This window comes from Lissotriton vulgaris, chromosome 10 (assembly GCF_964263255.1).
Source record: "Lissotriton vulgaris chromosome 10, aLisVul1.2, whole genome shotgun sequence".
Classification (NCBI taxonomy): domain Eukaryota; kingdom Metazoa; phylum Chordata; class Amphibia; order Caudata; family Salamandridae; genus Lissotriton; species Lissotriton vulgaris.
The window spans coordinates 830,286,146-830,305,041 of record NC_141698.1 but is presented as its reverse complement, the minus strand read 5'-3'; positions in this window follow the sequence as shown (position 1 = coordinate 830,305,041).

Below are 18,896 nucleotides of genomic sequence, written 5' to 3'. Positions count from 1 at the left end.
ACTGGGGCTAATTATGTTTTTAGCCGTTGCATGTCAGGTATTATATAAGGTTTGGTGCGAAATTATGTATTTTTTATGATCCAAATTTAATAATGTGTTTCTCTCTTCATATGACTGTGTTTACTACTCTGTTAGCTGGTATTGTTCTCTGTATTTCATTAGTTATATTTATGGAAACATAGGTGTTATGAAAAGTATTTGTGTTGACACAGATTTATGCTGCTTTTGCTTTCATTTGTCATCTTCTGTTTTGTGTATTTATAAAATGAAAATATTTTTTTTTAAAGGAAAAAGGAACTGACTCACGCTGACCTAAAACACTGGGAGGCGATTTACACAAAAATGCCAACTTCACACGCCATGCTCAGGGTCAAGATACCTTATTTAAGATTACATTTAGGTGACAATACACTCTATTGGGCCTCAATTAGCTAAAAAAAAGCATTTGTTGAATGTTGGAAACACTACAGCGGCTCTGGCTTTCTCCCAAAGTAGAGAATTGTTGGGAAAATAGTCCTTTCTACACTGTCTTTTATTGAGGGAAAGGTGACGCCTAAAGACTCAATGAATGTCAAGCTGAGGGCACCAATGGATGACACCTACTAACTGCATTCGTCCAGGTGTAAGAGACGTTCACAATTATTCTGGCGACCAAGCAGAACATACTGAGCCTCTGTAGAAAAGACATGCCGTCCACAATAAAACTATGGCAGCCTCTGGCTCACGAAAAGAAGCATAGAAGACCTGAGAGATGAAACCATAAATGCACCAAGCTGTAATATCCAGTCTTGATGTTGCTAAATGAGGACCAATCAGGGCCTATATGTCCCAATAGGCTAAGTGCCATGGGTCTTCAGGACTCTCAGCGTTACATTCAGCCACCAGATGGAGTAGAATCACCCCAATAGCAGAAGACTACCAACTAGTAGGACATCATATTTCATAAGCTGCGGAATCACATGATCGAGGCTATTGGGGATGGTGAGAAAGGATAAGGTGAAGGGATGAAGGTTTGAATAATTGCATTCTTTAGAGTTATTGGGATGAGGCCGCCACCAGCCTTTGCCCTGTTTCTTTTGCCTTTGCTAAAATCAATAAAACTGATTGAAAGATAAAGTTACCTGTGGTACTGTACATATTGGCATCAGGTTATTTCCAGAGCACATGAGCTGAAGTGGCTGGGCTGTCACAAAGCATCTGTGAGCATTCCTGCTCGCTCTTTTGCAGGCAATCATAACCAGACTTCTAACATCACACACACACAGAGAAACTTTACAGACAATTGAGATGTCAAATACCGATATACCAATGTTTTTGCTTAATGCCCCATCAATAAACATAACTCATACATATTCAGGCACTGTATCATACTTATTCAGACCCACAGAAACAACTGAGTGCCGCCTCTGTGGGGAAGCGGAAGAGAGCATCATGCACCTACTATGCATTTGCCACGGTCTGGGCCTAGAACAACGCTTGTTCCTGAAATCTATCTTTAACACCAAGAGGATAAGAACCTGCAGGCAAGCAGTGAAGGCTTGCCTTGGTGGAGGAGACATACAGCTGGCATGCCGGTTTGTACAATTTATGGTGATGGCAGAGGGGAAAATGAAGAGACCTGGCACACCATAACACAGCTCCAAACTAGTGGCTTACCCTGTCTGGTCCCGAGTTTGGCCTTTTCTTTCTTTTTTAAACCGGGAAAACGCCTGACATAATAAAGCTCTCCTTCGTCGCCTTGAAAACTGCGGGGCTTTGGAAAGGCCCAAGGTCAAGAAGGACCAGTTGTATCTATATCATAAAAATTGAAACAAACCTGATAAATGCAACTATTAATTCTGTGACTTTTAAATATAAAGGTAATTCCTAAACTCTTTTAATCTAGGTTTTTATATCTCAACTTTTGGACTAAGGATTGACTAAAGCACACTTATTTATATAGACATTCTGTTGGAGGAAGGCTCATCCAAGCTGAAAAGAAAAACCCGGCCAGGCCATTTCCTCTCATATCTCTTTCTATCTTTATTGTTTGTGCAAAAATTATGAACTTTCAGGGTCCTATTTTTTATTTTATGAATTTGTTTTGACTTGAGCAATCTCCTTTTTGTAAAGGTTTTATCAAAGTGTACAATAAATATTTACTTACTTACATACTTATTCAGACCCTCTACATTCAATGATTTGTTTGAAAATAGTCTATACAGACAAGAATTACTAGTAGGTATGTATGACACACATGGCCATTAAAACACATGAGGAGATGGCTGGTCAGAGGTTGCATATGGCTGGTCCCTTTGCTATGGTTTACACTTTGAGACCCTAGAAGGTGATTTTCTAATCCATTGACCCCAGCCAATGAATCCTACAAGCACAGCAATCAGGAAGACATGTGGCATCATCGAATAATGTTTTGTTATAAGGTTTGATGCATAGATCTGTCTGGGGGGGAATGTTTTTCCAAACCAAGATTGTCTGTGACATAGTTGTAGCCTATTGTGCTTACACAGTCCAGCTGTGCGAGGTGAAATACCTCGTGAAACAAAAGAACAATCACAGGAGGACACAAACAATTAAGTTCACATGGACAGGAAATCAAGAAAAACTGCCTTATTTATAAGTGGCACATAAACTGTGATACCTTATTGCCATGTATCCCACTGCAGCAATGTTCTTGGCACATGCTGTCATATACATCGCTATGCACACAGCCATTACAAGTAAAGAATAACAACATGAAATGGCCAGCTCATCAAATGATGTCTCATGTGGGCGGAGTATTTATTTCAGCAGTGTGAGGGTCCGGGTGCTGTACACTGTGAGATTAAGCCGCCTGCCAATCACCAGGGGATGAAGTGTGAACTTGATCTGGGTGTGTCTGCTCGTGCCGGAAACCCAGGGGGTGTGGTTTGCTCGGACACCTCAAGTACATCATCAGTTCGCTGCAGAGCTCATGCGATGTCACCTCAGATTTTGCTTTGCCTCGAAATTAATTTGCTACGGCAAACCATTACATGAATAGCCCGAGTGGCACTCAGTGCACCCATGGACATTCTGATCAGATGTCAGCTGAGAGTCCCCGGAAGGAATCCTTTGTGGAACTTTCCAGTGCAGCAGATATATTCATCAGTGTCCCCTGAAGGACATTCAGTGAACTATTAGTTTAAAGTACCTCCCTTATTTTCAAGAGGATCATTTATCCTTGTTGTATTGGAGTTTATGGAGTTCATGTCACAGTGGAGCCCCCTTACTGCACTTAACTGCTGTATTTTAGCTCTGATTTGCTGAAAGTCCACATGTATACAAGGTAGGCCATCCTCCACCATTTTGGATGCCCGTGCGTGTCACCTTATGATCCTGATTAAATAAATGACCTTATCCTCTTTCGCAGCTGGAATCTTTACTGCATGTATTGTGGATATTGGAGCCTTGGAAGCTGAAGTTGTGACACTGTAGTTTGACATCAACACATCAGGCATGCTGCTCTCAGCTTCTTCTGTCGCTACATGTTCTCCCACAAGAGTAAGATGGTGATCTCATTCAAACAGGGCATAGGGTTGATATTAATATCGAGTTGCCAGCATTCAGTTGCTTGTTGGCATCATCTCCTGATGTCGTAAAAAAAGACAATATGAAGTGGTGTTACACCATGCACATCATATGTAGGTCCTAGCATTTTAGATGTCCTATTTGTAAAGATGTAGGTATGGGTAATGTCAACATTTCAATGATCACTGGCACTGCTCTATTCTATACAGTGAGGTACAAATGCTGAAATGACATAAGTTCATCATGAGTAGCAGGGGCAGAGTTGCAAGACACGTGCAGTGGCAATGTCATTGTTTTGTGTATCTATAAGGCTGTATCATATAGAGGTGTGAGACATGTATTTGTGCTCTGGCACATTTAACAATGGTGTCTTCATTCAAATAAAGTCATTTAGCTTCTGTGTACCTTACAATGACATGGGCATGATTGTCACTTGTTGGAGACATCAGAATCACACTATATCACAATTTACAAACCTATGACCACTACCTACAGGGTATATGGCATTTCACCTATCACTCTGGTATGTATGTCCTGCTTGAATGTAACGTTTGGAAGACAAGCGTCCTGCCTGTGTAAAGGAAACCATGACCAGGAAGTCAACTTTATCCATGTGCTTCGGGAGAAACCCAGGTATACCTTGTGGAGTAATGCTTACATATGGTTGACTATTCATACAGATATGCAGTGTCCTATCATTGCAAGCCACAGATTAACTCAAGTGCTTTCACGGTGGCTGTCTGGTTCTTGGAGGCCGTGAGCAGTTGCAGACTCTTAGGTCCATCGTCTGCTGTTAAGGCTGCCTTGCATTTTTGTGCTAAGTTTTCCTTGGTGTGCAGCTTCATATCATGCCAGCTCTTTCACCCTGTGTCCTCTGAATGGGTGCCAGTTCTTTCTTAGTTGGAGAATCTTGGAGGGCACAGTTTATCCTAATACTTAGAGACTTTGTTAATGAGGATATCAACCTCCCATCCTCCTTGCATTTTAATTTGTGCGTCTTCCCATTTTGTGCTGTGTGTTGCATGGTTCACATGGGCCTCCAATATGCCACAGTCTGTATTTTAATTTTGTTTTTCCAACTCAAAAACCGCTTCTCCTCACCTATTTTATGCTATTTGATGGTGCTTTGAACCATATTTTGAAGCTATTCATGTTTGTGTGACAGAAAAGGTGTCTTGCGCTTTTTTTTAGCATCTGTGTCAGATGATGTGTAGTAAATTTGACAATGCACACATTTCTTCTTTGTGATTTTCATCGCTGTTGATTTTCATGCAGAACAGTGCAGGCTTGTGCAGTGCTGTGATCCACAAAGTTTAGTAAATCTCTTATCAGAATAAACTTAATACCTCAGAACAATATAACCAGATATGCTAGCTATGCATCTCCCTGTAACAAAATGAGAAGGTAAAGCAGATTTAATACTCCTATATGTATCTACATATTTTCACTACATTGTTTAACACTATGATACCCTGTTTGATAGCTTTTACCATGTCTAGAGACTTAACACTAGTACCATCTTCACTATCTCTCATAGCTATGAAGCCATCTCGCCATCCTCCACTCTCGCATCTCCTCTTTATCACCCACACCAGGCTCAGGGAAGGAAGTCAAACACTGCAATATCAGCCTAAATCAAGGGGCTCTGGACCATAACCTGAAACAAATATACTCCTACACTGCCACAGCAAAAATACTGTCAAGGACCAAGCCCACACCCATCCTGGCATCCACTACTACCCCTCAATTGAGCCTCCCCCTGTCAGCCAAACTCCTAAACCAGCCCAGCTACTACAGAACAACAGTGCTGACTTTATAGAAGGACTCAACTGTCCATAGACATGATTCACATGAGAGGTGTGATTACTCGCCTTTTTCCTCATTGCAGACACTTACTACTTATTAGAGCAAAAACTCTTATCTACATCTACAAACTGAACTGTTTGACATCAAGATGTAGCTAGATCTCCAGCATAGGATTATATAAACTGGTAAAGTGCTCTCTCCCACAAGCGGGGGCGCTAGGTGGCGCCGGACCAAGAAGGCCGCACTGGTGTGAGGCTCCCGAGCGACCGAGTGCTTAAGCCTATCCTGCAGGGATCCTGACCGAGCAAATCCGCTCCTACATCGCCCCTTCATCTACACCTCTCCGTGCTGATCACGGCGATACCTGACTTGCCCCGGAAACCCCAGCCTGGACGTGCTCGGCGGCCGGAGACAACCTGAGCGATCTGTGAAGCAGTGGAGGGTGCCCTCCTGCGCGGACTTGCCTCGTCAGGAAAGTCCGGCGCTTTGCGGCCTTCCCGGCGCGGCCTTGGAAGCATGGCCTGCGGAGTAATTCCCGTCCGCCGGACGCTTGGAGAACGACTGCGCGCCCGGGGGGAAACCCGATCACTACTTCAGGTGAGAGATGCCTGCGGCCTGAGGGCTTCTTCTGCTACCTCTCCCCCGGCGCTATTATTGATAAGGGCTGAGCCCTCTGCCCTGCCGGCACCCGGACCTCCTGCCATTTTGGGCCATCTACCGGACGGAACTCCTGGGAGGCCCTGAGCGTAGTCCCCACATCACTGCACCTCCTCTATTGCTCCCCTGGGGTGGTGCTTGTCTGGACGTTTGCCGCTGCTGCCCACCGCCTGATGCACCTACGGCGGTACCCTCCCAGCTCCTTCCATCACTGCGGCTAGCGCCCACCTACCTGCTGCGTCCAGGCCACTTTTACTGGCACTGCGGCGTGACTTGCTGCTTCCATCAGGACTCCATAGCCTACCTGCCCTCCCTCTTGGGAGACATCTCCAGGTCCGGTGAAACTGCCCGCGCCCTGCTGCCCACCCCTGCTGGGGTCCCTCGCTGTGGTGCCTGCCATCATATCGACGTATGGTGCTATCCACATCCGGATACTTTGCCTGAGACGGGCTGGCTTCTCAGATCCTCCCCTCCCCCCCCCCTCCAGCTCTGGATGACCGTTTGGCCTGCTGGTGGCTCCTTGTAGGCCCCTCCTGGAGCAGAGATTGCGTCGTGGCCTGGCGTGAGATCTGAGTTTAGTGCGGTCACTGCGTGGGACGTAGGTCCGTGGTGCTGCCGCTCCTCCAGGCCTGCTTGGCACGCCGCCACTCCTCCCAAGGACCCCCTGACCACCCGGAGCCTCCTGCCTTAGCCTTTCACTCTCCGCGCTCTACTACGAGGGCACTGCCCGGTGCACGTCTTCCTCTCCTTCGCTTCGCCTCTCCTGCGCTCTGGCGTCCATTTCTCCCTCTGCATCGCGGACGCCCCGAAGAGACATGGGCCGCAATGATGCACGCCAATCCAAAATACCTTTTGAATCCAAAAAGACTTCTAAAACGGTGCCAGAGCCTGACGGTGGTCCTCCTACCCCGGCACCTCCGGAAGACGACTGGAAAGCACTACTACTGGGCATGAAGCAAAGCCTGTCCACTATTTACGCCAAAATAGACACCATTAATGTATGCATGGACAGTGTGGTCTCTAAGCTGGAGCAGCATGACACCCGCATCAAAGAGACAGAAGACAGGATTCCTGTTCTGAAAGATGGCGCCACCTCAACAGGTAAACAAGTCACTCAAATGGACAGGCTGCTCAAACTCATAGCGGACAAGAACGAGGACTTGGAAGCGAGGTCTCAACGCAATAACGTCAGAATTTTAGGCCTTGCGGAGTCCACCAACACAGGTAAAATGGAGACCTTCGTGGAGACCCTTCTCATGGAACTGTTTGGGAAGGAATCCTTCTCCTCATACTTCATCATTGAACGGGCCCACAGATCTCTGGCGGCGCACCCGCCTCCTGGAGCTCAACCTCGCCCTTTTATTGTACGCTTCCTGAACTATAGAGACCGAGACGCGGTGTTAAAACGGGCAAGAGAGTTGGGAACTGTGAACTATTGCAACACTAATCTCTCCTTCCAGGAAGCTAGGCGCAAATTTACAACGGTTAAAAAGAAACTCCAGGCGCAGGAGATCCCATACATCATGCTGTACCCTGCCAGGTTGAAAGTAACATTTCAGGGTAAACATCACTTCTTTCAAAACCCGCAACAGGTGGAAGACTTCCTTAAGCACTGTAGGAGGGAGCGGGGCGGTGGCGATGCAGCACGGCGCAGATCTAGGTCACAATCACCAATGTCACAACAGGACTGAGAGACATTACTGTGGTATTGTTCCCTTTTCGCATAGCGCGCGCTGACCATTGCCTAAGCGGTACCTGTTTCTGTTTATTTTGTTTTGGCTACTTGATCAGCACGGGACCTACCGGTCTATGATCTACCTAAGTGCTCGGTCACCCACCTCCGTCCCACGTTAGACGACTGGTTTTGACCTGTTGTCTGTGGGTGTAAGTAAGGGGGTGGTTTGGCTAGTCTGGTGCCCCTAGTTTCGGTCCCCCAATGGGCGAGCCCCTCAACACCCCCTCCCCCCTGTGGGTAGGGATATGTGCAATACTTTTTCTGGGTTTTAATTTGTCTTGTTTTTGGGATGCTGGGTGGGGGTTGAATTCCCGGCCAGTTGGGGTTGCCGGTGTGGGTGGGAAGGCTTTTTACTTCACTACTGCTGACATTGAATTGCTTGTTCTGTTGTCCCTGGGTGGTATCTGGGGGGGGATTATATGGGGGAATTGTATTTTGTTCAAAGTCAAATGTGCTATGCTCTTAACTGTGAGATTGCATGCTACTGGATTTATCATATACCTGAATGGGTGACATAAAGGGTTTGCTACCGTCGCACCAGTTTCAGTTGGTATCGTGGAATATCCGAGGGCTGAATAACCCCAGAAAAAGAGGCAAATTTTAGGATACCTCGATAGGCAGGGCATATCAATTGCTATGCTTCAAGAAACACATTTACTGTCAGATATCTCGTCCCTATTTGCATCCCGGTGGGCCTCCAGCAGGGTTTTCGCTTCCTACTCCAACTATGCCAGGGGGTTACTATCTTGGTTAAACGAGGTGTGAAATTCATACCTGCTGGGACAGAGATGGATCCTGGTGGCAGATACTGCATGATCTGGGGTAAACTACACTCACATACGGTCCTCTTTGCCTGCTACTATGGCCCCAATGTCGATGATACCTCCTCGCTGCTCACAATGTGGGGTAAAATTCAAACACTGGGCATAGGCCATGTAGTACTGGGCGGGGACTTCAATACTGCTGTGGCACCGAGCATTGACAGATCTCACCCTTTGGCTGCACACTACTCCCAAACCCAACGTGCCCTGTCCTCCTTAGTTGCTGAACACCACTACATTGATCCATGGTCGCACCTACATCCTTCCCTCAAGCAGGGCACCCACCACTCTGCAGTACATTCCACATGGGCGCGTCTAGATTATGTGTTTCTATCGGCAGGCCTCACTCCCTGGTTAATCAAAGCCCAACACCTCGCCAGGACTTTCTCTGACCACTCTCCGGTCCTCATATCGCTACGCATTCCCATTGAGACTTCCCCGTATCTGAGCTGGCGCCTCAATCCTTCCCACCTCACGGACTCTGCCTTCAAGGCGGACATCGAACAGGACATCCAAGACTTTTTTGACCGAAATGTGGGGTCGGTATCGGACCTCACTGTGGTATGGGAGGCCTTTAAGGTCACCGTTTGGGGATGGTGTATCTCTAAAGGGGGTGGAGTCCTTAAACCCCTGCGAGGTGAGCTTCCTAAACTCAACTCTGAGCTCCAGGATCTGGAACAAATCAGTTCTCGCGAGGCCCGAGACCACTCTTCCAACGCCCTCCTTTCGGAAAAGCTGAACGAATATGCTGAGGCGGCGGATAGGGAGTGCAAGTTCCTCGGTAAACAGTACACTGCGCGCGTCTTTGGTGAAGGAGATAGGCCTGGCAGGGCTCTTGCCTCTGCTGTCAGGTCCCCTACATATAATAATTTTGTCACCACCTTGCTGGATGAGCATCAAATCCCACAACGTGACCTCTCTGAACAACTCCTCATCCTTACGACCCACTACTCCACTCTCTACACCTCTCACAGATCGGCACCTATTAATTTGTATCCCTAACTGGACGACAAAGCTATTGCATGGCTTGGTCCATCCCAACAAAAATTCCTCCACCATATCCTCGAGGTAGATGAAATAAAAGACGCCATCATGTCCATGAAGTCGGGCAAAACACCTGGATCTGACGGACTGCCAATCGACTTTTACAAAGCATATCTTCACATTCTTGCCCCAATACTGCAGCAAGTTTACTATTCTGCCCTCGACGGAGGAACCCTACCGGCCTCTATGCGTGAAGCCCTCATTACGTCTCTCTTGAAACCGTGCAAGCCTCCGGAACACTGCGACTCCTATAGACCCCTCTCTTTGCTCAATACTAATGTCAAAATCCTAGCGAAGGTCCTCGCGTCCCGCCTGAACCTGTTGATGGAGCGCCTGGTCCTACCTGACCAGGCAGGTTTCGTTCCCAACAGGGGGACTTCACATAACTTACGCACCCTTCAGGCCGTACTTCAAGACATAAACCCCAGATGCGAGGCTGCTGCTGTGTTCCTGGACGCCACTAAAACGTTCGATTCCCTTGAATGGGATTATTTATTGGCCCTCCTTGAGCGCATGGGGATCCCATACAGCTTCCTAGATTGGATAAAGCTGCTCTATAGCAAACCGTGTGCCTTAGTTCTACTCAATGGGGCTAGGTCTGCTCCCTTTGACATCCACAGAGGCACCAGACATGGATGCCCCCTCTCCCCTGTCCTCTTTGCGATCGCCATCGAGCCGCTGGCGGCCAAACTCCAACAGCATCATAATCACCGCTCTCTAAAATACCCTGAGCGTCAGCTCCCAGTAGCACTATATGCCGACGACATAACCCTATACGTCAATAAACTGCAAGAAAACCTTAACCCCCTTTTACGCGAAATTACCAAATTCGGTGCTATTTCAGGAATACAAATCAATTGGTCGAAGTCTGCCCTATTCCCCTTAACAGAAAAAAACGTGCACTTTCCCCTAGATTATCCCCTGATATGGGAAACCGAGGAAATAAAATACCTAGGGGTTGTCATATCCCGGAATCGTGAGACCCTCATCAGGGCTAATTATGGCACGGTACAAATTGACTGATACCATCACCAAGTGGTCCATCTCCCGCTTTCTATGGCGGGGCGCATCTCCCTTATTAAGATGGTGATACTCCCCAAATTGTTATACCTCTTTACTAACATACCGTACAGTCCTGGCTCCCACTTCTTCCGCGCCCTCAATTCCCAATTGTCGAGACTTATTTGAGGTGGCAAACAAGCCAGGATTAGTCTAAAGACACTCATGTTGCCTAATCATCAGGGTGGGTTTGACGTCCCTAACTTTCTGCGATATTACGATTTTGCCCAGGGCCACTTCGTCACGTACTGGTTGCACCCTCCTCCCTACATGGCCCATCTTGCGGTGGAAGACGGATATATGCGCCCTGTGAAACCTTCGGGCTATCTATATACCACGCTGGGTGTATCAGACCAGGACCCTACTACAGTAGACTGCACGGTTCAGGCTTGGCGACGGTTAGCTGATCACATGGAGGTCAAGTTTTTATACTCACCATGTATGCCCCTAGCACATGACCCCAGATTGCGAGTAACCTGTGAAGAGATAGGGCGTAAACAGCTCACGAAACTGGCGATCCACACATGGGGTGATTTATACCTGAAGGGGCAGTTCCGCACATCGGCGCAATTCTTTGGGGCGAACACCCCCTCTGTCATGGATACCTTCCTTTACGTCCGGCTGCGACAGAACATCAAGGCAGTTACTCCAAACTTCCCTGATGAACCGGACACCCTGGCCCCCCTGCACTCACTCTTACAAACTGACAACCCCAGACATGTGGTGTCTATGCTGTACAAACACGCCCAGCCAGCCCCATCGCCACCCCCGCTCAAAGGCCGCAGCGAATGGGATGGCGACCTCGACTCCCCGCTATCTGACGATCAATGGGAAGAATGCTGCTCGCACACTAACGCTGTGACCGGTAATACTCGTCTTAGGTTGATCCATTTTAAATTCTTGCACCGCATTTACTTCACTCCTTCCAAATTATTCCGACTTGGCCTCCGTGACACTGACCATTGCCTCAGATGTAGGGCGGAGGGTGCCGATTTCTTCCATCTGGCGTGGACATGCCCTGCTGTGGCGGACTATTGGTGTGCCATATTTAGAGCATTGTCGGACATGGTTGGGGTTGATAGAGATCCCTGTCCCAAGACGGCCTTGTTAGGTCACATGGTCCCAGCACTGAAGTCCCATAGGAAATTTTTTGCACTGGGCCTCTTATTAGCCAAACGCCATGTAGCCTGTAGATGGGGCAGAGGCCGTGCTCCTAAATTTAAGATCTGGCTTAATACTATGTCATCTTGGCAAGATCACCTCCACAATTATGCCGAACTCTTACCACACAAGTCACATCCCAAAGACCTATGGGGCCCCCTCACTGTATACCTCCTCTGTCAACAGAGCGAGGAGCATTCTGAACCTTGAGTCCAAACCCAACCTCCCTTTCCTCCCCCCTTCTCCCTTTTCCCTTGCCTCAACCCTGCTCTGATCGCCCTCCTGCCTGACCTCTGAACCCCCCCCTCCCTTTTTTCCCCTTCCTCCCCTGGGTATTATCCTAGATGTAGGCTAGCCTGCACACTATGCCCTGAGGCACCTTACCCAAGGCATCCTTCTGCCTCCTTTACCAGTTGGGGTCCCTCTGAACCTCTTGGCTACTCCCGATGCCCTGGCTTTTGGCTGCTCTGCGGCGCACATTTCATACCGGACTGCACACTCACGTTACTAGCATGTTACACGTAGCACACTTACACGACCTTTGCACTTTATTGACCTCACAGATTTGATCAAGAGATATCCCCCCCTCCTTCTCTCCCCTTCTCCCCTTTCCCCTCTCTGCCATTCCCCTCCCGTGTCAGCCAGAAGTATTCAGTTGGTGCGGAACATACTTCCCTTGATGAAGGTTACGCTTCCTACTATTTAACATTGCATTATGGCTCCTCGCCCCTAGGTCCTTTAATCCACATACAATGTATGGTGGTATATCATGGGAGGGTTTGTTCCAGGTTTGGTTTCTGTTTTTAGGTTTTAAAAAAAGTGATAAAAGAAGCCTCAAATGCATTTTGCCTGTATACAGTATGCTTCCACCCTGTGGTTTATGAAACACAACATACCTGGCTATACCACCTTTCTATCGCGGCCGGCCCAGCAGGGTTGTAGGCGACATGCTGTGTCTAAGTTCTATTGTCGTACATTCATTTTATGAGCCTTCCCAGGACTCTATTTATATAGCTGCCGGCCTGCAGACGCAGGTTGTAGGCGTGAAGCTGTGTACTGACCTATTGCTCTTGTCATCAATAAAGGTTTAAAAAAAAAAAGTGCTCTCTCCCACAAGCAGTCTCTTCTCATGGGTTACATTCCTAACCCCCCTAAAACACATCAACCATCACTCCTATTCCTGAACAGTCCAATATACACACACACCCACATACACACCAACCCCAATACATTAGACGATTCCACCAGGAAGGTTGCCTCTAACATATGTCACATACTCGAATACTCAGGACCAGATTCACAAAGGGTCTCTGCACTTGTGGTGGAGGCCCCAAGGTCATGGGGTAGTCTCTGCACTCTGGGTGGAATCTCCGCGATGAGAATTCTCAATGTGGAGATTCTGCCCCGAATGGAAAAACTTCCCGATGACTGCAGGGCCTCCTCACCGAGTGCAGAGGCCTTTTTTGAATCAGGCGCTCAGTAATCGCAGACCCCAAAAAAGCTTCCTAATGCCACAATCTCCAGAGCTAGATGTACTAAACACAATTAAAGAGCAATCTCTCCATGCACACTCAGGTCGACAGCAATTTAGCAGAGGTTGTATCCCTCAAATGGGTCATCTCAATTAAAGCGTTTACCTTCTCACATACTCTTTTTTATGGAAGTTGAAATCATCATGCGGGGCAAAGCTTTAGGCTGTATCCGGCAAAGTCCTCTTGAAGTCAGGTACCCGTTGGGTGAGGTTTGACTGAAGCTGTTAGTTTTGGCAGGAAAAGCTCAGAGTGGGAAAATGCAGATTTCACACCGTTCACATTCCTCTTGCTGTCAAATAAATGGTTTGCCATTACCTAAGGACGATTTCTACGTTTTGATTTAGCCAAGATTTGCAAAGACTTTGCATCTGGTTTACTTTCTACAACACATATACAAACAGGAAAATACATTAAAGCATAGTTACTGTACAGGAAGGGACCTTGTCCTGCACAACAACTATGCTGACAACAACACAGACACCATTGCACTATGGCACAAGGGTGCCTGCATTGGTGCATGGATATTGAAAATGTGCGAGCACCAAGAGAGATGAGGACTGTGTCATCTTTTAGTAGATATGGCTCAAATCTGCTCTCTCCCATCTATATAGTGCAGCAACTTTATTTACTTCACTACGCTGCATTAAGTGTTACAGTTCCCTCCTCAATCACATCAAACTGGTTGTGGGACCAGCTCCCATTTACACTGGGCCGGTGCCAAGTTGACTGCGGGTGGCCTAGGAAGCAAAGACTTCTCTTCTCCGGTTCTCCCTTTAAACTTAACTGTGATTGGGCAGGCCTCACCCTTGTCCATTTCATGTTAATGACATTCTTGAACCTTCCCTAGCTACCCTTCCCAAGAAGAGTCACATACCACACAATCAGATCTTCCGACTAAAAGGCCTAAGCAGTTTTCACACCTCATTAGGGGAAGCACTGACGGTCCAGCTGTCGACAGGCTATGCTAATTATCCTCCTAGATTTTTAGGGAGACAAAGTCTAACATTTTAAAGTTACTTTTCCTAAATATTGATAAAAACACCTGATTTCAGAAGTGATTAGAATGTTTAATAAATATTAAATAGTGGTTGGATCATTTATGTAACTTAACTCAAATCAGAGTTACCAAAACTAGTATTTTATCTGAATTGTATTTTTTTCAGGAGCAACTACAGGCCATCACTATAGATACATGGCCCACACTAAGGGGCCTATTAGTATGGCAGGAGGACGAAAACCTAGCAGTGATGGGACCAACCGCCAATGGTGCGGCGGTCCTGCACAGGCAAATAGGATGCCACCGCCAGTGCTGTGGCTGCACTGTGTGCATTTGCATGCACAATGTGGAAGGCACTGTGCGGTGCCTGCCACGTCGTCCATGCAAATGCAGGGGGCTACAATAGGTACCCCATGTGCCTCCAACACCCAAGGGCCCACAACGGGGCCCCAACTCAGGAATCTGCATGCATTTCCGTTGCGACAACGCCGCCATGGAAAGGCTGCTCCCTGCTGGCATCCTAATATGGCTAGCGGTGTCTAGCCACCATATGCAACACTTTTCCGTCCTGTCGACAGGTCGACCGGGCAGAAAAGCGGCGGACGGTCTTCCTGTCCTCTACTGGTCCCCCGCCATCATAATATGGCGGGGAAATGGAAGCCGGGCGGGGGTTGATGTAGGGCGGATCGCCACTCCCATGCTGGCAGTGGCTATCCACCCTACATTATAATAGACCCCTAAATGTTTGCATGCACCACTTTTAAATACTAGGCACCCTACCTTGTTGGGCTACATGGCCAACACATGGGAGACTTATTTAAGATCTAAAAATAAAGTTATTTTAACAAAGAGTTCCAACAATAGGTTCGCTTTTAGGTTTAAAATATGCAGCATTCAGCCTACAGAGGTAGGCCTTAAGCCATGTTCAAAAACCAAACCAGGACCATCAATCCAATAAAAAACTGGGGGTAACTACAACAAAGTGTAACTTTTCCACACTCACTTTGGAGATTACAAACGCAACATCTAAGCTACAGGTATAAACATCTTACACCAACTGCCGGGCAGCAAAAAAAGTTCAATTGTTTTTTTTTTTCTGATTTCTGTAAATAGCACTGATTCTCTTAATCCTCTTCTAATCAGGTTTGAGCAGTGTAGGCATGGTCAGCCAGAGTTCTTGCAAGTGGGGACTGAGCATAAGACCATGACCCTTTAATAGCAGCTATGCATAACATTTTTATTTGGCACATGCAGCGCTTCTGAGCCTGCTTGTCATGTTCATTTGCCATATGTCGTCCGTTTTATTGGGCCAATTTAGATTTTGGCAGTCAGGGTGACCAGTCACAAAGGCAACCGAATACCTTGTGTGACAAACCCCCATCCACCGCCTTATGTAGGACCTTAAGATTTCCATTGATGGAGCACCTGTTAGCTCCGTCGATAGAAATGTTCTCACAAAGCCACGATGGAGTAGGGGCTGTCAGAAAAATGACATGACTCCATTCTCTCTACTTAGGGTGAACGGTGTAATGTCTTTCAACCTGGTGGTGACAGACAGAAGAAAAAGCCCCCACACCATGGGGGAAACTAAGAAAGTAAGTAAGTAAATTTTATTATGCTTGATTAATTCAAACCATTGCATACATTGAATACATATTAAAATGGAACTCCTTGCTCAAATACAATGAAATATATAGATATTAAAAAGCCCCTCATTGTGTTGCACGTAAAACAGTTTGAAAATAGTCATTAAAAAAAGGCCTCATGGTTGTTACATTCTTAAGCACCATAAATAGCTAAACCGATTAAAAGATCAAATTAATAAAAGTTGTTAGTTTGAACTGTCAGCCTGCCAGAGTTCCTCCACAGAGTTTTTTGTGCATTAGTTGGTTAAATAGTTCTCGGACCATAACGGACTGCTTTTCCTGGGCTTCGGGTGACAAACTTGAATTAATGCCTGTTTTTAACATCCTGGTGCCGTCGTTAAGTGTTCCTAATAAGGCATTGCAAGACTATCTCAAGTTGTGCCCAAATCCATTGTACAGGGTTGATTCGTGACCAGCGAGGACGTGTTTTTTATTCTCTTTGCAGTAATATCAAAGAATTTTGTGGGGCGGCAGTTTAGCTGCACTGATATTGGATTGAAGCAGGGCATAACCACCTGCCTGCAGGACCTAACTCCATGCTGTCTGAATAATGCCTTTAATAAGGCATTCCTTATATCCTTTAAGATGTTACAAATACAAATGGCATGGATGAGGTCCTCCGCACCACGGCCACACAGGCGGCAGAGCTGGTCACATCCTCTGCTTTCCCAAGGAGGTAAAAACGGATTGATCGGACTGACTCCTAAACAAAGTTTTAAGAATGTTTCCTTGGTGGCTGTCTTAATTCCTGTTTTAATGTAAGGTTGGGTTTTGAGGACTTCATAGTTGTTAAGTACTACCCAGCCGTGGGCTCGTTTGGCTTGTGCTTTTTTTGTCCTCTATGGTTGAGATTAGTCAGGTTGCCTTTGTAACAACTTTTTTGAATGAAGAGTGAACCATTGGGGTATTCCAGAGGTCTGTCAGACCAAGAAACTTGATGCATTTCAGAAAATACTCTCTGGATGGCGATTTTCCAGTGTGAAACAGCTCAGCCCAGAGATGGTTATTTAAGGATCCTTCCTCTGCTTCTTTGATTTCATGCCAACATTTTATATAGACTCCCCTTCTTTCAATCGACTGTTTTTGAAGCCCATGGGGGGGAAAGTAGAAGTTTGCTTCAGAAACGGTAACAGAAAATCTATGGACCAACACCCTAAACACCTCTCCCCAAGACCCCACCGCAGAATTCGAGGCAGCTTTCCAAAATGTTAACATCTGGATCACTGAATGCACTGACAAAGTTGCACCTATCAAAACTGCAAAACAAGGCAGATCCTTCAAACACACGAGCTGGTTCACTCGAACTAAAATGGTCCAAACACAATTGCAAATGATTAGAAAGGATCTGATGCACCAACAAAATGCACAGCGATTGAGCCAATTCCAAAGTGGCTCTCGATAAACACCACATACACTTCAAAAACACCAAAAGGAAGCCCTAGCCACCCGCCTGAAAACTAGCTCCAACCATAGCAAGGAACTCTTCAGCATTATCAAAGAGTTCGCAAGTGCCGCAGCAACTGAGAAAATCGTATCCCCGTTTCAGGAGCTCTGCGACCCCCTCGCAGTCTTCTACTACAACAATCACTGCTCTCTACAGAAACTTTGACTCCCAACCAGCAAGCAACAATTTCAACAAGTTCCTCAATAGCTGCGACTCCACCTCAAGCACTATAATCACTAAGTGGGATCAACTAACCATGCAGACTACTGCCACCATCAAGAGCTCTATTTACTCAGGAGCACCCAAGGACCTCTGCCCCCACCACATGTTCAACCTGGGGAGCAACACCATCAGGCAGGACCTTACCACCATCCTCAACTTATCCTTCACCTCTGCCTCCTTCCCAGAAGGATGGAAACATGCTGTTGTAAAACCTCTGCTAAAAAAACATATTGCTGACCCGACAAACTACTGGTCCATTTCCCAGCTCTTGTTCCTTGCGAATGTTGTGGAGAAAGAATTGAACAGCCAACTCTCCAACCACCTAGAGATCAACAATCTCCTGGATCCATCCCAATTGGGATTCTGCATTATTCACAGAACAGAAACCGCAGCTACCAATGACATTTGATCTCTTCTAGACCAGGCAGAGACCACAGACCTGATCCTCCTTGACCTCTTGGCAGCTTTCGACACCGTTTCACATGACACCATCCTACATGGATGCCAAAAGATGGGGATCCAAGGAAATGCCCTGAAATGGATCTCCTCCTTCCTCACCGGAAGAACCCAGAGCATTCGCCTCCTGCCTTACACCTCAGACCCAAAGAACATCATCTGCGGCATTCCCTAATGGTCCTCACTGAGTTCAACGCTGCTCAACACATACATGGCCACCCTGGTTAAATCCTATGGTATGAACATCATTCCATATGCTGATGACATTCAGCTCATCCTCTGCCAATCCTCAAACCCCACTAACACCAAAACCATGATCAGCATAACCAGCTGAATGCAAAACAAATTCCTAAAACTCAACACAGACAAAACATAGGTAGTTATCTTTGGGAGCAACACTGCCCCATGGTAAGACTCCTTTTGGCTAGTAAAAGTGGGCCCCACGCCCACTCCAACAGATTACTCCAGAAACCTCAGTATCAAAACAGACAACAAGCTCACCATGAAGAAGCAGATAAACGCTGTCTCCTCAGCCGGCTTTTTCACCCTCTGCATGCTCAAAAAAATGTTCAAATGGCTCCCCATCAGCAACAGATGTACAGTCATCTAAGCCCTTATCACCAGTCGCCTGTACTATGGCAACTCCCACTATGTGGGCATCACCTCACAACTACTGAACAGACTGCAAACCATACAAAACGCTGCATCCGGGCTCATCCTCGACCTCCCGAGAGATGCCCCCACCTCAGCACTCCACTGTCTCCCCATCC